The sequence below is a fragment of the Microcaecilia unicolor genome, chromosome 2 (genome assembly GCF_901765095.1).
Source record: "Microcaecilia unicolor chromosome 2, aMicUni1.1, whole genome shotgun sequence".
NCBI classification, from domain to species: Eukaryota; Metazoa; Chordata; class Amphibia; order Gymnophiona; family Siphonopidae; genus Microcaecilia; species Microcaecilia unicolor.
In genome coordinates this window covers 11,785,814-11,791,813 of record NC_044032.1, presented here as the reverse complement: position 1 = coordinate 11,791,813, position 6,000 = coordinate 11,785,814, and the positions used below count along the sequence as shown (strand labels likewise).

At 45.3% G+C, this 6,000-nt stretch overlaps 1 protein-coding gene across 3 annotated transcripts in view; it reads left to right on the top strand.

Moving 5' to 3' along the window:
* Window positions 1-270: 270 nt before the first annotated feature.
* The window catches only part of ARHGEF39 (Rho guanine nucleotide exchange factor 39), a 64,333-nt gene continuing 58,603 nt past the window's right edge, over window positions 271-6,000 (top strand). For all 3 annotated transcript variants that reach the window (XM_030191869.1, XM_030191866.1, XM_030191867.1), the window contains exon 1: window positions 271-343. The gene's annotated coding sequence lies outside the window, so the exon portion shown is untranslated. The remainder of the gene's footprint in view (window positions 344-6,000) is intronic.

The window sequence follows — 6,000 nt, the reverse complement described above, 5'->3', positions numbered from 1 at the left end:
AGAGAAACTGAGGGAGAGAAAATATTTGTAGAGCTTAGTAGCTGGTGTAGATGGCAAGGGCTGGAAATTCACCAAGGACGTGGAAGAGCCAGGAGAGACATCATTTTCTCTGATCTTCACAAGGGAGGGCCATAGACTGGGTTTGGGGCAGGGTTGTAAGCTGGGTCTGGTTCACTGCTGTTCCTGTGCTCCAGGGCAGGGGGTGCTGCAGGGGACAGGTGTAATCTGCTGGGGGCAGGACGATCCTTCTTTCAGCCCTTGGCTCTTAGGTTTGAAAGTTTCACATTTCCTGCTCAGGGCTGGGACCTGGGAGTGGCTGGTGCTGCTGCTGCTGTGCAATAGGGTGAGTCAAGTGTAATACTGTCTGGCTGAGCTTTTAATTGCTTTGCTGATCGGTGCTGCAGAATTTGGGGAAAGAAACATAGTTAATATTAAAAACAATCATAGTGTACAGCAAGGACAAAAGCAGGGAAGGTTTCCAGGCTCTGATTCTCCCTGATCACATTTCTCGCCTGGTAACAGGATATTTTGCTGCCAGGGCTGCTATTTCTCCTCTGGATTATAGAGTTTTTCCAGCTCATTCTCTGCTTTTCTCTCTCAGTCTTGGGAAATGTGCATCTCTGATCTCTTTGTATTTTGCACAGTACAGGAGGAGATGTGTTTCTGTTTCTCCTGGTTCCCCCAGGATTATACGAGTTTCTCCTGCTCATTCTTTGATTTTTCTCCCTCAGTTTTGGGAAATGTGCATCTCTGATCTTTTTGTCACATAGATAAGTGGAGAGATAAATACCTGTTCGGTCCATCCAGTCTGCACAACAAGATAAACTAATTACATAAGGTATACATAGTAACATAGTAGATGACGGCAGAAAAAGACCTGCACGGTCCATCCAGTCTGCCCAACAAGATAAACTCATGTGTATACCTTACCTTGATTTGTATCTGTCATTTTCAGGGCACAGACCCTACAAGTCTGCCCAGCACTATCCCCCCCTTCCAACCACCAGCCCCGCCTCCCACCACCGGATCTGGCACAGACCGTATAAGTCTGCCCAGCACTATCCCCGCCTCCCAACCACCAACCCCTCTTCCCCCCACCGGCGTAGCCACCCAATTTCAGCTAAGCTTCTGATACTTCATAGGTATATCTGATCTTGATTTGTTCTTGCCATTTTCAGGGCATAGACTGTAGAAGTCTGCCCGGCACTGTCCTTTGTTCTAAGACTTTTTTTGAAGTTGTCATCGAAGCCCCTGAAAAGCTCCAATCCTGCCCATCCAAATCTAATATTCAGCCATGATCAGGGCACAGTCCGTAGAAATCTGCCCAGCACTGGCTTTGCTTCCCAATTACCGGTGTTGCCACCTAATCTCTGCCAAGTTTCTTTGGATCTATTCCTTCCAAACAGGATTCCTTTGTGTTTATCCCACTCATTTTTGAATTCTCTTACCGTTTTCTTCACCACCACCTCCCACGGAAGGACATTCTAGGCATCTGCCAGTGAAAACATACTTCCTGAAGTTATTCCTGAGTCAGCCCCCCTTCAACCTCAATTCACGTCCCTCTAGTTCTACCACCTTCCTGTCTCTGGAAAAAGTTTGCAAATTAATACCTTTCAAATATTTCAATGTCTGTATCATATCATAGTAACATAGTAAATGACGGCAGATAAAGACCTTATGGTCCATCCAGTCTGCCCAACAGGAAATTCATTTTACCTGGTATGTGATACTTTATATGTTTACCTGAGTTTGATTTGTCCTTGCCATTCTCAGGGCACAGACCGTAGAAGTCTGCCCAGCACTGCTCTTGTACTAAAAGTTCTGAAGATTCTGAAATCCTAAAGAGTTACAAGATTCCAGAATCCCAATTAGTAGCAACATTCCATGTAGGACCCCAAAGAGTAACATAGTAAATGACGGCAGATAAAAACCTTTACGGTCCATCCAGTCTGCCCAACAAGATAAACTCATTTTACATGGTATGTGATACTTTATATGTATACATCTTTTTAACAAGGCCAACAAAGATAACCCTTAACTTTATAAAACTACCTTACCAACCCATCCAGTTATTAAAATCCACCGTCTGTATCACCCAGCCTATCACCTCCCCTCTCTCTTCCCTTACTTAACTTGGCACATTATCAATTGTATCTGATTTAATCTTTGCACATTACAAACTGTATCTGATATCCTATAGACTATGTCATAACCACCTTCTGTAAGCCACATTGAGCCTGCAAATAGGTGGGAAAATGTGGGATACAAATGCAATAAATAAATAAATGATTTGTCCTTGCCATTCTCAGGGCACAGACCATAGAAGTCTGCCCAGCACTCTTCTTGTACTAAGTTCTGAAGCTAACGTCGAAGCCCCTTAAATTTACACTCCAGCCCATCCTTATCCAGTTACGATCAGGGCGTAGACCGTAGAAGTCTGCCCAGCACTGTTCTTGTACTAAAAGTTCTGAAGATTCTGGAATCCTAAAGAGTTACAAGATTCCAGAATCCCAATTAGTAGCAACATTCCATGTAGAACCCCAAAGAGTAACATAGTAAATGACGGCAGATAAAGACCTTACGGTCCATCCAGTCTGCCCAACAAGATAAACTAATTTTACATGGTATGTGATACTTTATACCCGAGTTTGATTTGTCGTTGCCATTCTCAGGGTACAGACTGTAGAAGTCTGCCTAGCACTGTTGTATTAAAAGTTCTGAAGCTAATGTCGAAGCCCCTTAGTTTACACTCTTGACCCCTGATGCAGGCGCTCGCACGCCGAAACACGACCCGTGTCGGGTCATTGTCAGATTAAAGTTATTCTCTTTACTATCATAACCCTGTTTCCCTGGAGTCATTGGTCCACTTCCCACTCTTCATTTGATTGTTCAGAATAAAACATAACATTTTTCTCAATCCTGAAGGCCCAGTGTTTGCTTTTCTTGTGTTTCTGTTTACTTTTGTATGCTGTTACCCTCTCTTTTGTTTCAAACATGCGTGGGATAAGCATAAAGGAATCCTTTGCCGAAGGAATGGATCCTCAGGAGCTTAGTCAAGATCGGGAGGCGGGGCTGGTGGTTGGGAGGCGGGGATAGGGCTGGGCAAACTTATACAGTCTGTACCAGAGCCGGTGGTGGGAAGCGTGACTGGTGGTTGGGAGGCGGGGATAGTGCTGGACAGACTTGTACGGTCTGTGCCAGAGCCGGTGGTTGGGAGGCAGGGCTGGTGGTGGGGAGGTGAGGATAGTGCTGGGCAGACTTATACGGTCTGTGCCTGTGCCAGAGCTGGTGGTTGGGAGGTGGGGCTGGTGGTTGGGAGGCGGGGATAGTGCGGGGCAGACTTATACGGTCTGTGCCCTGAAGAGCATAGGTACAAATCAAAGTAGGGTATACACAAAAAGCAGCAAATATGAGTTATCTTGTTGGGCAGACTGGATGGACCATGCAGGTCTTTTTCTGCCGTCATCTACTATGTTACAGGAAAGGGAAAAGACAGATTTGAGGACATAGGGATGTAGGAGAGCAGAGACCACGTGGAGACCAGAAGAAGATAGACTCTAAGATTGATTGGGTATTGGGAGAGTAAGTGGAGTCTCTAGGCTTGGCTGGGATTGTGAGGAGGTCTCGGGGCGTGGGTGGAGGGATAGTGGGGACTAGGTGATTTGGGTAAAGGTATGAATAGGACTGTGAAATTGAATGCAGAAAAATGGGGCGGGGAAATATTTTGAAGGCTCTGGAGGGGTTGGGAGGCAGTTAAACGGGACAGAGAGAATAAGAGACAAAGGAAGACAACTGATCTTTGCAGAAAGTGAGAGAGAGTAGGAATTGGGGAGGTAAAATGGTCAAATGGCAGTTTTTCAGTTTATAATAAAATGCCTCCTTTAATGGGCTTTCTAGTCATGCACAAAAGTTAAATACGAGGACAAATTAAAGTGAAGTAGTTGCAAAATGAAAGAAATAGTTTTAGTGGGTTGGTGATTCTGAGCCTTCTCTGAACAGTATATTCACATCAAACTCTACCATCTTTCACACTTATTCACTTACTGGATGTTCACTGATTCCTCTATTCCCCTTTGTGCCACCTTTCCCCTCCTTGCACTGTTACTCACTTACTCAAGCATCTTTCACGCTTACTTTGTACATGAAAGGCCGTATATCAAGTCCCATCTCCATCCCCTTCCCTCCCCATGATCTATCCCTCCTCCTTTAGGGCACACTGTACCTCAGGTATAGTTGGGGATCAGACTGGCAACCCCTGTACTTGTTTTTCTTTCTTAGCCCCCAGCCAGGGTGGGGTAATCCACTTCCTATATACTCCTTTCTTGACAATCTCTTGAAGATGAAAGACGAGGTCAAAGTTTTTTACTTCCTTATAAAAGCTCAAACTTCAGTGCTGTTGGGCACCCTGTTCGGATTTGATTGGCACCTTTCTGGAACAGGGGCCCAGAATGTTCTTTCTGCTTCTCGCTGTGGCTTCCTGCTTCATTTGCATCCGCCTACATTTTTATTCTTTTAAAAGTACTTAAAGTGTTTGCCAAAGACTTTATTCTAAGGACACTTGGGATAATTCTCAATAGGTCACCTAAAGTTAGGTGCTGGGATCCTACACGCTATGGAGGACAGTCTATATATAGCGCCTAAAACATTGGCGCTGAAATCAATTCCGACTAAGTGTATTCTATAGTTAATATTTCAACGCCTAAATCTACGTTGCATCTATTTACACCAATGAGAACATGGCTTAGATTTAGGTGCCCTGGGCCATATTCTATATATAGGCGCCTAAATTTTATAAAGACCACGAAACAGCCATTTCCCAGCCCATAATCACAACTCTTGACTCCTGCACACATTAAAAGTTTGGTTCACATGATTACAGAATTCGCTTAACGACTTGTGAGCCTAAATTCTACTCTGCCAACTAGTGCTCATTAGCTTGTTAAGCTGGTTAAATTGCGTGCAATGTTATAGAATCCACGCTGATTTTGGCGCCAATCTCTAGGCGCGCTATTAGAATCCAGGGGTATGTGCGTATTCTGTATCGCCAATTACACGCATAATTATAAAAAACTAGAGTAAGTTCGCAGTTTTCCACCTAACTTTAGGTTTGAGAACTGATGCCAGCTCACACCTAACTTATTAGTTAGGTATGTAACGTCTAATAGTCTATAAGTGGTAGGTACACCCTGACCCACTCACACCCTCCCATGTGCACGCCCCAACCCACCCATGCCTTCCTAGATCCACGCCCTCCCTGGTCCACGCTCTGACTCACTCATGCCTTCCCAGATCCACGCCCTGACTCACCCACGCCCTCCCAGGTCCATGCCCTGATCCACCGATGCCCTCCCAAGTCCACACCCTGACCCACCCATACCATTCCAGATCCACACCCCAACCCACCCACGCCCTCCCAGGTCCATGTGCCGATCCACCCGTGCTCTTCCAGGTTCACGCCCTGACCCACTCATGCCTTCCCAGATCCACGCCCCAACCCATTCACACCTTTCCAGATCCAAGCCTTGACCACGCCCTGACTCAAGCCCTCCCAGATCCACGCCCTGACCCACCGATGCCCTCCCAGGTCCACGCTCCCTTGCAGTTGCATGCTTTGGATTTTGAATGTACAATTTGTAGAAGATCGGATAAGGGCAGTTAACATGCATAACTGCAGTATAGTGCCAATTAACAGCAATTACAGTTAATTATTGGTTAATACCAATTAGCATTTAATTAAGTTATGTCTGTAACTGACACTAGTCTATAATTTGTGCTCAAGGTTATAGTTAGGGGATCAATGTTCAGGAGACCCATTGACTAATCTGTGAGCTGGGGGTCAAAGAATTTATGTTTTGCATATTTTAGTCACTCACGCTTTGAAATGTTTTTGTGTTTCCACCTCAGGGGTCAGTCTCAGCCCCACTTATCCGAACTGAGAGGCCTTTTATTCACTCTCCTTTACAGGGGAAAATCATTGAGCCAAAGCTCCTGAGATAGACC